Genomic DNA, 15508 nt, shown 5'->3' on the forward strand with positions numbered 1-15508 from the left:
AATAATCTTCTTACACAGATGCATGAATGAAATGAACATTCAGAGTTTTACATTTTGGCGCACACATCTGACAGAGATCTTTAAGAAATCCAAAGCAGGTGATACCGTCTATGGAAGATAAAAGTGAAAACAAGTCCCACCTGGCCAAGTCCCAGAGCAGAACACGGAATGGGATGAGACACTCAATGCCAGAATGTGTCTCTTCTCAAAGGCTAGCACGTACGTGACAGGGACAGTGTGTGAGGGTGGCACACCTGGGTATACAAGCAGCTTCACGAGCAAACTAACTTCACACCTGCAGCAACATTTTTGGCTTGAAAGGGGTTGCAGAAAATACCTTGATAAATTATCTGGTGGAAGATGTTTCTTCTATCTCCAGCTTCTTTTTTTTTCTTTAATTAGTTATTTTCTTTTGAGTTCTGCTGCATGAATGTTTAAGAAAGTCCCTCATTAGCTTACCAAACCTCAGTTCCTAGGTGTGGCACAAGGAGGACAAATGTAAAGTTTCAGCAGTTTAGGACTTTTGGGGTACAGAACCTCTTTGGCATTTGTATAGCAGCTCCTACAACGGGTCCATCCCAGCAGTGGATTCCCAGCTACTGGGATGAAGACAAATTTCCTGCTGACAGCCAAGGAGCGGGCAGGGAGGCACAGAGAGGACTGTGCCAGACCTGGTTGGGAACCCGGGCTTTGCCTCGTCACCCAGGATGCCTCCTCCCTGAGCCAGCCCCGTGGGGGGTGAGCAGGGGGCAAGGGGACTTCAGCACTCTGCTTCAGCACCCACACCTCGCTGCAAAAGGAGCACCTTCACTGTGTAATGGAGGAACACAAGGGCTTTCATCTTGCCTCCATACCCAGGTCCGCTGCCCACAGCCTACGCTGTCCTCTGCTTCCAGCACGACAGCACACACCTCTGGGTAAAGTACAGAATTAGTATGCCTTGAACACCTCTCTACTTTCAATTAAAGTGAAAGAGAAGTGCACCTAGACAAACACTTTCATTCTAATGTGCTCACCTAGGATATCTAGCTCTGCCTTGAGGGAGGTTTGGATTGCCATGCTATTGATATTTAAACAGAGCCCTTGATTCTAAATTGTTGATGGAAGTATCCTAAAGCAACCTGAAACAGCTGAAAAGATAAGAACATCACAGATACATGGATGGGCAAAATTACCTCTCTCTCTTAATCCAAGCTCCTAGATAATGAAATACACTGCTAATGTCTCTTAGAGGTACCTCGTAAGTTTAGGCTGATACTTTGTCATACAAGCAGTAGCTGATCTGCTATTGTTTTCTTTTCTAACTGAACATTTCACCCTTGCTATACCACCAAATTAGTATCTGCTGAGTTCAAAGCTATACACAATACCCACAGTTCTCCCACCCCTTAAAAAAGAAGATAAAAGATACTATGTTTGCAATACAGAAAATTACATTTCTAGATAATAATGAGACGCATATCAAAACTTCATATAATTTTTTAACTTACTGAACTATTCTCCTCCAGCAGAGCATTCTCCACCAGCTATTAAGAACAAGAAGGGAATTTCCTCCTCCTCAGACTATTCTTGAAATAGATTTCAGTAAGTCTTCCTTTCCAATCCCAGCCTTCAACAACAAAAGGAAGCAACTCAATCTACAGGCAGGAACAACCTCACAAACTAAAAAAAACCCCAAACAACCAACCCCCCTCCCAAAATTTTGGCTACCGCTTTCTTAAAGGTCAACACAGCATTTTAAGAAAGAAGATCTCTATGATCTGTTTTAAAAGACTTCCTACTGCAGAAACCTAAATCATAGCATAATGCTTACTTGCCTTGCCTTTCAAGTCCGGAAATCTCTTTGTTAAGATCACTTACAGTAAGGAAACAAGTTTTCACTCACTCTGTATGTGTATTTTTATAAGCCAATCTTGTAAATAAACCAGTGACAATTTATGGAGAGCAATAGTGGACAGATTGCCTTTGCCATGAATGTTAAATGAAAATTTCTACATCAGCCCCACATAGCCTGGCAAGATCTGGGAATTCACCCCACACGATAGGGCCAACAGTCAAAAAACTAACAACAAAAAAAATAGGCTCAGGTGGTAATAGGCGCCTGACAATTTTACTCCAAGCAGCTATCATTAATAGGCAAGAAAAAGACAAAATATTTACAAAGTGGCTGTATAAATGTGCACTGCACAGCATGGAACAATCTCATTTTGAAGATCTCAATTAAATGGAAACCAAATCAATAGCTAAACCATATGCTAGAATCTGAGATCAGCCGTGTCTACAGCAATAATGAAAGGTGGGCATTAGCCCACTTGTCAGACTTCTGCGTTCAGTAACTGAGAAAACAGAATGTTCCTCTGGTTTTTGAGTTTGACTGGGGTTTGGGTTTTTTTAAAGACACAATGTTCTTTGTCTCTTCTTCATTTCCTCAGCCTGGACCAGATCTCCTCGTCTCCTAAAGGCTAAGGAAGGGGGCTTTGCACAGCAGCTCGTGAGACTCCGTCTTAGAGACCCCTCTGTAGCACTAAGGGATTTTGGGAAAGAGAGGCTAGTGCTGCAGCCCCAGCTAAAGCAGCCTCAGCATTGCTTACAATCTTAAGAAGGGTGGAAAGCCAGAATCGTCCCTGAATAGCCCATGCCTTCACCCTGGGATTTGATAATGAAGCTTGAAATCTCTGCTATGCTATGAGCACTTCAGCCTTGACACAAACTTCCCAGAACTATTCTGAGGAGACTGTGTTAACAAAAGAAGTTCTCCGCAAGGTTTTCAGTAGCATTGGATGGGTAATCACAGGCATCCTCAACACATCATGCCACTCCTAGATTTACCAATCCCTTACTCTTACCTTTTTCTAGTCTTGCTATAGACTTGAGAAACAGAAAAACCATGATCTAGCCTTTTAATATTTATATGTGAGACAGAAGAATTGTAACAGCACAATAGAATCATCACCTTCCAAAAAAAGTCCTTTCTGAGGACATACCTTCCCCTGCCGCTGATCAACTTAGGACAATCTGACCCATGATCAGGAAGACCACAGTGCCCTGGATGTCTCTATGGAGGTTTTATTTGCTGTATCAGGACCCCAGGCTGCTCATCCAAGCATTGAAGTCAGATGACCAAAAGTAATCTTTTGGAATAACAGACTAAACAGGAATTCATCTCCGACTCAAAGCTTCAATGTAACAAAATGGTTTTTCAGAAGAGAGAAATACAAATTATGGGCAGATGCTCCATCAGTGCAAAAGAATGATCACAAACTGAAAACAGAAACTTGGGGGAAAAAAGCGTTCAGGAAATCCAGAAAGAACAGTGTTGGGTCATTGTGACAAAGGAAAAGAGCTGAAATTGAAAGATACTTTCTACTGCAAAAAGTATGAAGAAATACAGGAAAAATATTTCCACAAGTTATCTGGCAAAGAAATCCTTCATTAGGAAGCAGAGAAATAAAACTGATCATGCTTCTGGGAGAAATGCGGAGAGACGTATTTGATGGCTCATGGCTACCTGCCATCTGATTAGCAGGGAGTGCTCCTACCATATAGGCAGAAGGTATGAAAATGCACCAATATACTGAAATCCTGTCCTGAGAAGGCATGTGACAATACTTTAATTAACACTGACAATGTTTACACCTCCCAAAACATCCATAAAATTTGTTACAGATCTATTCAGTTGATTATGATTTTTATTTCATATGAGAATAAGGAGTGCCATCTCAGATTAATTAGGTTTCCATACCAAAATCCAGGTTCATCTTAATACCAGACTAAATGCTAACACATGCTGTCTTAATTTCACATTTAAAGTCCAAGAGACAGCGGTTCCCAAAGTAGGGTCCCAAGCTCCATAGGGCCTGTGGCAGGTTACTCAGGGCTCTGCAAAATTGAAATCTCATTTTACAATGCCCAGAAAGCATCCTTGGGGAGTAAAGAGAGTGCCGTTACTTTTCCTATACCTGCAGAGGTTGCTCCTGCTTGGAAGAGAGATGGAAAGAGGGTAGTGGCAGGACCCAGTAACAGGCTGCATCCGCTGTTTGCAGGAAATTCCTATTTACCAGTGAATAAACTTCCCATAATGCTCTTTACCATATCTTCATTTTACTCATGTTATCTCTGATTATGAAGTTACAGAAGGTTTGTTTGCTGCTGCTAATAATGTATTTTTTTTTAATGAAAACCACTACTCGCTGTAGCCTTCTCTGTCAGAGTCACCCTGGACACAGCTAGGATGTAGGTGGGGAGAAGCAGCTGCTGCAGGCCTCAGACACTGCAGATCAAATGGAGATTCAGAAGATTCATCCCAGTTCTTCCAAAAACTTGGTGTGTCCTTGTTTTGCCTTAGTTCCCTTCCAGAAAGCACTGTTGTAACCTCTGACAACCTGCTATGGCTGTGCATGCATGTTTTGCCACAGCTGCTACAGAAATATCCTTTGAAAACATGACCTTGCACTTCTCACGAATAGTCCCTCAGATAACCCACTGTAACGCATTTCGTAAGGGTCCTCTGCAGGGGTAACGTGCCAGTAGCATTGCAGACACTTGTTTCAATGATGCAGCTAATGCTTTTACCTCAGTTACACTATTCTTAAAACTAGTAAACTAATGCTTATATTTCTGGTTTTGACAATCCTTATGACACAGAGAGCAAAATTTTTATACAGATGTAATTCCATCCTCCAGGCAACCTGAGCCTGATCCAAGTGGAACCCAACAGATGCCTAGAGTTAGAGGAGGGAAGAGGCTTTCCCATATCCAACATGCAGCAATCCCACTACTCTTCCTCACGCTTCCTTGCTTCTTAGACCTCTGTCCTCTGTGCTCCTGGCTGTGGTGGCCCAATATCAGCAGGAACAGCAGGAGTTATCCCATCTCCATTAGCCTGCAACCCAGCAGCCAGGGAACCACCCCGGCAAGGGGAAGCCATGGACAAAACAATGCAGTCGAGCCTCATGACAAAAATGTGTCTGCTTATGTTAGTTCTGTGGTGACGGCATGGTACCTGGAGCTTCTCCACCCAAGACAGGATTAAGACCACAGGACAAGAAGCAGGCACACAGGTTGTTCTCTTGTATTTAAGGCATTTAAAATGCACTGTGGGTGGGTGCTATCAGCTATCACTGTTTCACTGCCTGTGCTGGGCTGTTTGGTATCGCAAGAGGCAGGTAGTAGATCTGATGCTGAAGACATGGGCATTACTTGGAGGTAGAGACTCAGTGTATCAAAGACTGCTGAATGTCAGTGGCAACATTCATTCCTGTGTCCTCAAAAGGAGGTTTCTAAGACTACAAGCATTTCAGAGTCGTTTGAATTAAATTCTTGCTCTGATCTGACTGCGTTCCCACAATGGACAAGGACAAATACAGCCACTATTAAACGACACAGGAGCTGCACAGTACTTGGAATACTTTTGACAAAGTAAGGAAGGAAAAAACTTTTAACTTAAGAGCCCACTAGAATAGAATTAAGAGAACTCCATCAGTGGGTTCAAGAGCAAGCAAAAGCCAAATGCTGATTTGGACTGGTGACAGCTGAAGTAGAACGTAACATCACAGAGACAGAAGACTGGGAGGCTGACTGATTAAAAAAACAAGAAAATGAAAATTCATTACAGTGAAAAAGAAGATCATCCTTCTAAAGGTACAAGACCATTAGGAGGATATTTCTGTAATATGAGGTTTTTTTTACTGTGTTAATATACCTTATTAAAAATAAGGAACATTGACTGGCATAAGGATGAAGCCCAGTCATAAATGTATGATCTAAAATACAAATTACAGATAAAGAAGTGGTTACTGAAACTTCTGGAAAATGCATACACATCACCTGAATTAGAACAGAAAGGCAGAATAGACACAAAAATGGACCTTTGAAAGACAGTGAAATGCAGGAGGTGTGACCCCAGAAAACACAATAGAGGGGGCAGGGCAGGGGGGAGGTGTGGATGCACAGAACTGCAACATCCTGAGGATGAAAAGTGGAGAAGAGGAAGAATGTCTAACTGTAAATAAAATTAATATTGTAACCCCAGATGTGCCAGGTCTGAGATGGATTAGAATCACAACTACTATTGCAAATTAATCTCTCAAGAGAGGGGACACAGAGCATAGTAGAGGAAAAGAATGCAGTTACTAGAATATAGAGCTATTCTGGAACCAGGCAGTGTTGGTCAGAAAGAAAAGACAGCCAGATGCAGTCATCTGACTTATGGATGTGTTCATGCCTCAGAGGAGGCACTCACAGCAACGGGGAGTTTTCAGACATGAGGACCAAGCTGAATGCACAGGACACAGGACTATTCTACCTATCCAGCTGCAAAAGTAAATCTGGGTTGATTTATTGTTATTACATGGAAGTTTGCAGTGCTGTTACAGACATGCTAAGAGTGTGGCAAATATTTAGTGCTCAAAGCCATGAATTTACCTCATGTGTGCACTAAAATACAATCGGAAAATGCATGGCTCCATTTATGCTGTCTTCTTTTGCCTTTTACTCCAAACTGAGAAAAGAAAGATTGCTCTAAACAGTAATACATTATCAGAGTTTGGAAGCAGATCCCAGGGAAAGCAACTGAAGACTTCAAGGGAGAAAAAGCCAACTAGTGAGAAGTGAAGGAAGAAGCAGCCACAAACATCCAAAAATAGAAAGTCCAGTAGGAAGTTCCCCTACAGAGATTTAATCTGCTATTGTACTCAAATCCTGGCATTACCAGTTAAAATCTACAAGAAGCTATCATCTTTAATACATCACCTCCTTCCTACTGTTCTTTAAAGCAAAGAAGCTGATTAAACATCCTGCCGCACTCCGGTAACCTTAACAGTGCGTTTCTTCATTTTGCACTGTAAAAGGTCAGTCACATGTTAAATTGCTCGTCTTTGTGTGAATTTACACTCAGCACAGGACTAAGTCAATAAGGGTTGTACTTCTGGTCTTTCCAACAAACCAAGCACTAAAAAGTAGGAGACAGCATCTCACTTCAGAGAGATGTTAAAAATTCAAGTATTTCTCACTCCTTTAAAAAGTTTGACTTTTACATTTGCTTAGTGAAGCTCCAGATCAACTAGTATGGAATATTTTACTAGGATATGAATATCTCTCAAAGCACTAAAAAAGCAAACACCATTACCCTCATTTTGCAAAGCAGGTAAGAATCTTAAAAATGATGCCTTTATAGTTCCTTAAAATATAAGTTTTAAACCCAGAAGTTTTAAGGCTTTTAAAGAAAAGGATAAAACCAAAAATACAAATGTGAAAATATCAGACAGCTAGCATATATTATAATTTATTTTCTTTAAGAACTCATATTACTCCATACACACCTCTACGAACTGCTGAACTTCTGACTGGAAAAAGTTCATTTCTATACAGCTACCAAATCTCATTTGGAAAAAAGTGTAAGACTTGTTTTTAATTTTATGGGAAATACAGCCATGGGATCTGTGAAGAGCAGTTTTTGAGATCCTTGCTGCTGCCTGACAATTCTTTAAGGCTTTTGTACGTTTGGGTACCTATTGAAGTTGGTGGGAAAACATGTTTGTTTTTTAAAGTTGCAAGGTTGGAGCTTTTGCTGGGTATACTTTTCACATGGGACATCAAAGGATGGGTCCCAAACTGTACTTTTAATCACTTCCCTCTCACCCTCATGAAAACAAAACCACACAAGTGCCTTCTCCAGATTGTCATGACAGCACATGGAGTCAAAAAAACCGGGGGGGGGATGTGGGGGATGGGGATGATATATATTCTCAAATGTTTCCCTATACAGAGGAACAGGCTGGCCATGGCCATAATCATTTCCACCCTTGCAGTACAGGAGATGTTTCAAGTCATAAAGGTAAATGCTTTTTGTACAGCAGGAATGCTACAATTCAGGCTAAGGAAAGGAGTCATAGACTAAACAGCTTTCCAATATGCACAGTAAGTATGAAAACTGAGCTTCTTTTTGAATTGGAAACAGGCAAATCTGAGTGTGATTCCACACTGCTGCTGCCTGGTGCAACAAGGGGTTTGGACTGGACACAGGAGTCCTCCCTCCAGCTGTGGACTCCTAAAAGCAAGATGCCAGCACTTCAGAGCAGCCCTAAGGCCAGGCACGTGGGCTGGGGAGCTCCAGCACCCCCTGGCACCATCCCTTCCTCCTGGCCCACAAGGGCTGCAGCTGTGTGACTGGTCCCCAGGCTGAAAGGCACTCTGCATTGCTGCAAGTCAGGAGGCGTTCTACAGATGCAACCTATGGCTTATTTTGCACTACTGCTAGGGTCACCGAATACACCTGCAGTGTAATAGTGGTTAGAGAACATCTATGCTCTGAGTTTCACAGAATCTGTCAAATGAAAATGAAAGGCAGGACTGACCTTCACAGCAACTCCCTCGGTTTTATGTACTTTAAGTACAGTGATCTGGATGAGTAAATGGATGGACTCCATGCCACACCAGAATACACCAGCTGTGCTCTCTTACCTGCATTGCAAATGTATCCAAAACCTTTAAACTCCCTTCCCCCTTCCCTTCTCATTACGCTTTAAGGCAATAGTAGGTACCATGCCTTGGTGCACAGTTACGTTGTCCCCTTCATATACCTAACAGTAAGAAAAGGACAAGAAATTATTTACAGCTATCCACAGTTAATAGCGCACACAGAACTCCTGATTACAGAGGAAGAATAAACCCCCATCCTCACAGGATAAACAGGCAATATATCACAATCTGAATACACAGTGTACTTATTGCTCTTGCTATTTGCATTTGCTAATATTTGAATCTAACAATACAACATTAATATTCTATTAATACAGTGCTTATATAGAATTTCCTTTCTTTAATATACAAAGAAAAGAAAACAAGTCTGTATTGTGAAACAAGTGGTCAAATACCGCTGGAGCATCAAATCGCTCACTTCTCAAAAAGATGCACAGAACTCCTTGTGTACTGCCTCACTGCATTTCACTCTGTGCAGCGCAGACATCTACTGCCCAGAGAAACTGGGAACAAGCACACCCAGCATGAGAGGTGACAGCGCAGGCTGATGGTACCTCTGGTTACTCCCTCATAGGATGAGAATGGAAAGGGTCTACAAGAGGCCACCAAAAGGCAAACACCTTTCCAGAGTTAGGAACTGAAGCAAACCAGCCGTGTAAGAGAGGAGCAAACCAAAGGCTGCCTTTGCACAGCTGCAGTTGTTGGGGAGGCAAGGAGCCACCTGCGTGAGAAGGACCAACCTACCTCACACAGCTTGTCCCCACCCAGAACCACGTTTGTTGGTTGTTTTTTTTTTTTTGCAATGGAGGAGCTTCAACATGGAAGAGAAATTAGGTTTTGTTTTATTGTTTTAATTCTGGGCTCCCAAGTCATAGGCCATTGTTTCACGAGCTTTAACTGGCCTGAGGTGGTAATTTCACTGCAAGAAGACATCCCTTCTTCCCTCAGCTGCTGACTTCCAATCCCTGTTCCCACAAACTTCTTCACAGCCACACACTGAACTGTGACAGGTCAGGGAACTGACCCTGCTGAAACTAACCTTTTTTTAAAAAAAAACAAAACTAATCTCTTTTTTTTTCTTTTTCTGGGTTGGTGGTTTCACTGCAAAACATAACTCACACTGAGACCCTATTAGAAAGGATAAAATGATTAACTGTAAATTGGATGAAATACTAAAATAGTGAATTGGTAGAAATACTACTCCATATACTTTATTGGAAAGTTAATAATTTTTTGCCACCAATTCCAGTGGCAATATGAATATCTTTTTATGCTTTTAAGTTAATTTAAATTTTCTTTGATTTTGCACCTGTTTGGGACACTTAGTAGGTGTGCTGAATGTAAGGCACAGAGAGAATTACTTTGCTCTACTTGGCAGATGTAGCCTATAGGTATGCTGGGCTCACTACATCCAATCTCGTCTAATCTCAAAAGCAAAGTGGTTCTGAACATGCTCAGGTCTGAGTCAGAGCTCTTACTCCCCACAAAAATGCAGCCACTTCTGGTGCACCATATGGCAACAATCCTGTGTCAGCAGCACTGTACAATAGTTTTTCAGAAGAAGAATGAAGAGCAAGTTCTGCACTTGAAACTGAAGAGAGATTTATCCCACAAAAGTATGCAACACATCATTAACCAAACCGGAACGAAGGCAGGACATCAGCACTCGAGTGTTATGGGAACTTTAATGGTGAAGGGTCAGGGATTCGATCTGGTGTCCAAGCAAAATGCCAGTTATAGTTTGCACAATGCCATCAGACAGACAATGCAGTTTTGCTGAGAAACTATTAATTTAATGTTATGGAAGCAAAATATTCAGCTACAAGGTTCCATTATACTAGAAGCCTTTGACCCTGGTTTATCCTGGAGTTCAAGCCCTGATAATCTATGTGCTTGAAGCTCATCTTGGTGGATAATGGAAAATTCTGCTCCATTTCCTCTGGGACTTCATGCTCATTAGTCACAGCATACCAATTAAAAGCTTTGTTAGAAAACCAGAGGAATGTGACACAGCACATGTACAAACCAGGAAGCTTCATTCACATATAGCATGGATGAATGGCTCTGTATGGAAAGCCAAGCATCGCATTAGCAGGTCGTGTGCATCAGCATGCAAGATCAACAAAAGACGTGCAAGAATTTTTAAGTCAGCACTCTCAGTAAGCAATAGATTTTCATTCTGAACAATGAGAGTTACAGTATTTTTCATAGCCTACACCTTCCTTCTAACCAAAGTTTATGTAAAATAATTTAAAAGTTATGTTTTCTTGCATTGTTACTTTGGCAGTCATCTAGTGGGAAATCACTAAACATCACCACCAGCTACCAAACGGATTCTTTTCCTAACCATTAGAGGTGAAGCTGGGGTTAGTGCCCTGGCAAGCTACTTATGAATTAGAATAACAGCCATTTTCAAAGGGGATTATTGCCACTATGAACCACTGTCAAGTATCTGTAACAGCAATTCTCAATTAAGGAAAGAATAGGACTCAGCGTCTGCGCTCTGATCATGCAGCTAATAACTGACTCCCCCTCAATCAAAACAAAAGTGGGATTTAACATGCAGATTTAGTTTTACAACAGTTTGTGTTACCATTCTATGTTAAATCATTTATTACAGAACTTGAAAAATAATGGTCAGCTATAGCTGTAAAAAATTCAATTTGTTACATTTTATTAACCCTTAATTCTAATCCAGCATTTTCCCCACAGTGAACAAGCTGCTCCCAGGAGATTTTAGGGTTAACAACTCCCATCAACAGCATGCTATAAACCCAGCAGAGGCAATAGCTCTACCTTTCAACTTATATTTTCATTTCTACATTTCAAATGCACCATAACGGTGATGCTTAGCATATTTCTTATATTATGGACAAAATACTTTGTAAAATATTCCATCTGTGACAGGGATTATCACATTATGGAAACTGCAGCATGAGCAATGCATCACAGAGGAGAAGAAACTTTGAAGGATAAGAGAGTCTTATAGCTGCTTGGAAGGACTTTTGGAGAGGCATTTGGGATACGCTGAAGCAAAGTCCTTGTCGAGGACAGCAGAGCTTCATTGCCTCCACCATCCCTGCATCCCCTAATGCCCCAGTGAAGCCCGTGCCATCACTAAGCCCCCCGTCTGCCCCCGCCTGGCACCTTCCCACTCCCACCCACCTCTGTGACTGCTCAGAAAATTGGCTCAAGGAACCCATCCAGTGAAAAACTAACCTAATAATAAAAAACCACAAATAAATGCTTGGGTGACTAGCTCTCAGTTGGACCGACCTTACATTAAATCGCTGGCTGGACGGTAACAGTCCCTATGTAACCAGCTCCAACAGCGACATGTCTGCACTGGGATCCCATCTGCACGCATGGCAGCTCCTGTGCCTTCGTTGGGGACCACAGCCCTTCCCTACACAAGGCCTGGCTGGAAATCCAGTAGAGTTTATTCCTCCTGCAGCACAGTGGGAACGTCACTCTTTTCCTGCCCTTTTTCTCACCTGCACATCCCTACATCCTTTACTCTCACTGCTGGCAACCCACCTCATGGGGCTGTGAGGCAAGGTGATGGCCACATCCCCAGCACCTCTGCAGCCCCTGCTTTGCCCCAGGGTCTCAGGCTGTGGTGAGGGGCAGGGACAGCCCCTGCCCCATCTCACCTCAGCAGAGTGCCAGGAGGCAGACGGGGGAAGGAGGGGAGAAGTGGTCTTCTGCTTCCTAACCTGAGCATCACCAGAAATTGTTGGCTATGGGCATTGGTCCCATCAAGCATAGGAAGAAGTCAAACTTTTCCCTTAGAAGTTCCCTCTTACAGAAATGTTAACTCAATCGCCTTTCTTTGTACCTACAAATAATTGTGGCTAATTTTGGAGCACTTAATAATTTGCTCATATTGTAGGAAGAAAATGTCTACTTGGGCAAAAAACCCCTATAGTTTACAAATCCCCGCTGTAAGGAGCGGTGGCACTGTGGTGCCTCACTGAAGGAGCAGGCTCAGCTGGGCTGAAACCATGTCCCTCACCACAGGCCACAGCCCCACCGCGCCACAGGCTCTGCCCGCCTTTGCTGTGTTACACGTGATGGGCACCAGGGAGAATGTCATGACAACTTGTAAAGAAGATGACATCTCCCTCCTCTCCAGGTGTCAGAGGAATGGTGTGAAGCAAAGCTAATGACAACTCAAAGGGAAGCTAAGCAAGGTAAAATAAGTTAACAGGATGGGTCCTTCTCCTCCCCGCACAGGCCCCCCCAGCCACAACTGACACTTTCTCTAAGAAAGGCTGTGGTTTTCCTCACACTTAGATCTGATGTGAAGCTGCTCAATGATGTATTTAGTGAAGGCAGAAAGACAATATGAAAAATGAAATGGCAAATAGCTAGCTTCTTGATATGAAGTCAAAGAACAGGATTAAAGCTGCTCAGAACTATTTTTTCTGCCATTTTTCACAGCGCTTTTATTACAAATCCACTTCCTCCTTGGGAGATGTGGGGAGGAGACAGAGTAGAAGCTCTTGAAAATGCTCTGTGGTGTTTCGGACCAAAAGAGCTAAGAAGGTCTTGAGTTTAGCACATCCCTGTCCCCATCCCCATCCTTAGTGAAATCCAAAATAGATTTTGGACTCTTCATTTGCTTTTTGGATTTTGAGCATTTAAATTAGAGGAAGGTAATATTTCCACAATTTTTATGTCGTAACTCTAATGTTGTGATTCTTTTTTGTTTTTCTGAAATCAGAGGTATAAATCCACTTTTAGGATTCCAAGAGCTGGAATAACAAGAAAATAAAAAGCTGGAAAAAGACATGAGTTTCTTCTTTCTATCAACACCAATGATGGCTTACTTAAAACAATATATTTACAGGTTCACAGTCATACTAAAATAAACAAATAAAAAAGTAATAAAAAAATATTTCCTTGCCCAAATGTCTGTTATTTTGGATCAGTCTGATGGCTGCTAACACACCACACTAATGTTAAGCAGTTGCAGGAAGGCAATTTTCTCTTAATGTTCACCAGGTTAGGTCACACACAGTCTCTCACTAAAGCTGCTCTTTTATTACTCTAATTTTTCATGTTGCTTTTCTACTTTGTGTCTGATGAATACAGCTGCAAGCAAAAGTTAGACCGTTATCTTGAGATAGCAATAGTCTCATTCAATGACACATTAAACTTATTCTCATTTTAAATGAAATTTTATTTTAGGGTAAGCCAAAAGAATTCAAAACCTACCAGTACGTGTCTATCCTTCTAATCACCTACTTAATAAAGAAGTAGAAGAAAATACTCACTAATGACTGGAACAGAACTTCAGGATAAAATATTTTGGTTCAGATACCTGCTTACAGCCCATCCCCAAAAAATTACCAAAGAAAAAAATAAGACTACATGCATATAGGTATGTTGAAGTAACTTACCCATTTTCATCATCAGAAAGCTAAAAATAAGTTTCAGTATACAAAACACCAGTAAACTAATGAAATGGTAAAATACTTCTTTCCTGTACAGTATTTCACTTTTTATTTACAGTAGCAGATGTCCAAAGAACAAGTACTTGCAATTTTCTTATTAAAATAATCCAGAGTTTCCAGATAGTAAATAAATATAAAGCACCTGAGAGGTTATTTTGTGAGTTTTTTTGTTTCCTTAGGGGGTAGTGAAATCTTTTGAACTTCTTCAAATTACATTTCTCATCATACTCCATTCTAGCTTAAAGAAAAACCAAACAGCTTTTAACAAAAATACATATCTTTCTAATGGATAAAAATTTAACCCAGCAGAATCACCCTGAGCCTCTGAACGGGTCCCTTGTACTCCCAGTGACGTTTATCGTCACCTAGCTCACATTATGTTACAGCAGTATGAGGACATCTGAAGGAAAATGAAACAGGCTCTGAAGTTGTGTGTGTTAAAGGATTTCCTGCGGCAGCCTTCCCACTGAGACACAGATTCCAGGGGTGAGGAACTGACTTGCTCGGGATGACCATTTGCAGGCATGCAGAGCATGAGGCCAGCGATGGAGGGATGTACTCGCTGCCTTGACATCCCCCCAGTCCTACGTAGTGCTCATCCCTAACGCCAAAGGGGCATTTTCTACCTTGTAACATTTTACACATAAATATATTTGTGTTGCACCTAGAGTCTGTGCTTCGCTGTTTGTTTCTCTTCTTTCCTGTTCACAGATATCTGTCCTTCCCGTCTATCCTTATCTAAGATAAGCAGCTTCAGTTTACACATGATGTACCATGCAAAAGCATGGTTTGGAAAATTAGTTCTTGAAAGGATTAATATTTTTTCCCTCTCATCACAAATACATTTCTGCTTCTGGAGATGACATGTTTCAGTTTGCAGACAGAAGGGGCACTGCTCGTTCTGGTGTATGAGAATATTTCTCTTCCATGCAAAAGGAAAGCTGCACACAGCCCAGCGCAGGAATAATTCTAATCGCCAAAGTAGCACGGTCTGTCATATTGATGCAGCTGAAATCTCAGGAAGTGAACAAAACAATTTCTTTATTGGGGGGGTGTGTGTGTGGTGTGGGGGGTGTGGGGGTGTGGCAAAAAAAAAAAGCCTTCTGTAGGCTTTGTCATACTTTCAGGGAGGGTTTTTTTCCCATTCTCTAGTCTTTGCAATACCAGCCTGGGTATTTGAAAATAAAGGAAATTTCTACCACTCATTTTGACTAATTTTTAAATGCTTTTCCCTTATGTTTTGCACAGAATTGAAATTACATGCAAAGGCCTGTCCTTCAAATGCCGTTATACAAACCATGGAGAAAAACCTCTCCTTGCAGTGAATGCAGTGCGATGGAAACCCTTCCAAAGAAGGGCTCCATGCTTCTGTCCTGAATTTTCTTCTTGAAGAGTCAGGTAAATCCCCTCCCCTCTATTTCTTTCAAAGGTTTCATCCCTACCATCGGCCTCCTGTGTCACACATGTGCTCCTCTGCTTCTTGATTGCCTATACCAGGGCCACAGACAAAATCCATCCAGCCATTTGGATCACTCTCAAGAGCAACCAACTTTGCATTATGCAATGGTAGG

At 41.7% G+C, this 15508-nt stretch overlaps 1 protein-coding gene across 2 annotated transcripts in view; it reads right to left on the bottom strand.

Moving 5' to 3' along the window:
- KIAA1217 (KIAA1217 ortholog) overlaps nt 1-15508 on the bottom strand; it is a 371380-nt gene that overhangs the window by 200956 nt on the left and 154916 nt on the right. Inside the window, exon 1 of one of the 2 annotated variants that reach the window (XM_075082647.1) lies at nt 1491-1626. The exons of the other annotated variant lie outside the window; for it this stretch is intronic. The gene's annotated coding sequence lies outside the window, so the exon portion shown is untranslated. Of the gene's footprint in view, nt 1-1490; nt 1627-15508 lie in introns of those variants that run through there. 2 annotated transcript variants of the gene reach the window in all.

This window comes from Phalacrocorax aristotelis, chromosome 2 (genome assembly GCF_949628215.1).
Source record: "Phalacrocorax aristotelis chromosome 2, bGulAri2.1, whole genome shotgun sequence".
Taxonomy (NCBI): domain Eukaryota; kingdom Metazoa; phylum Chordata; class Aves; order Suliformes; family Phalacrocoracidae; genus Phalacrocorax; species Phalacrocorax aristotelis.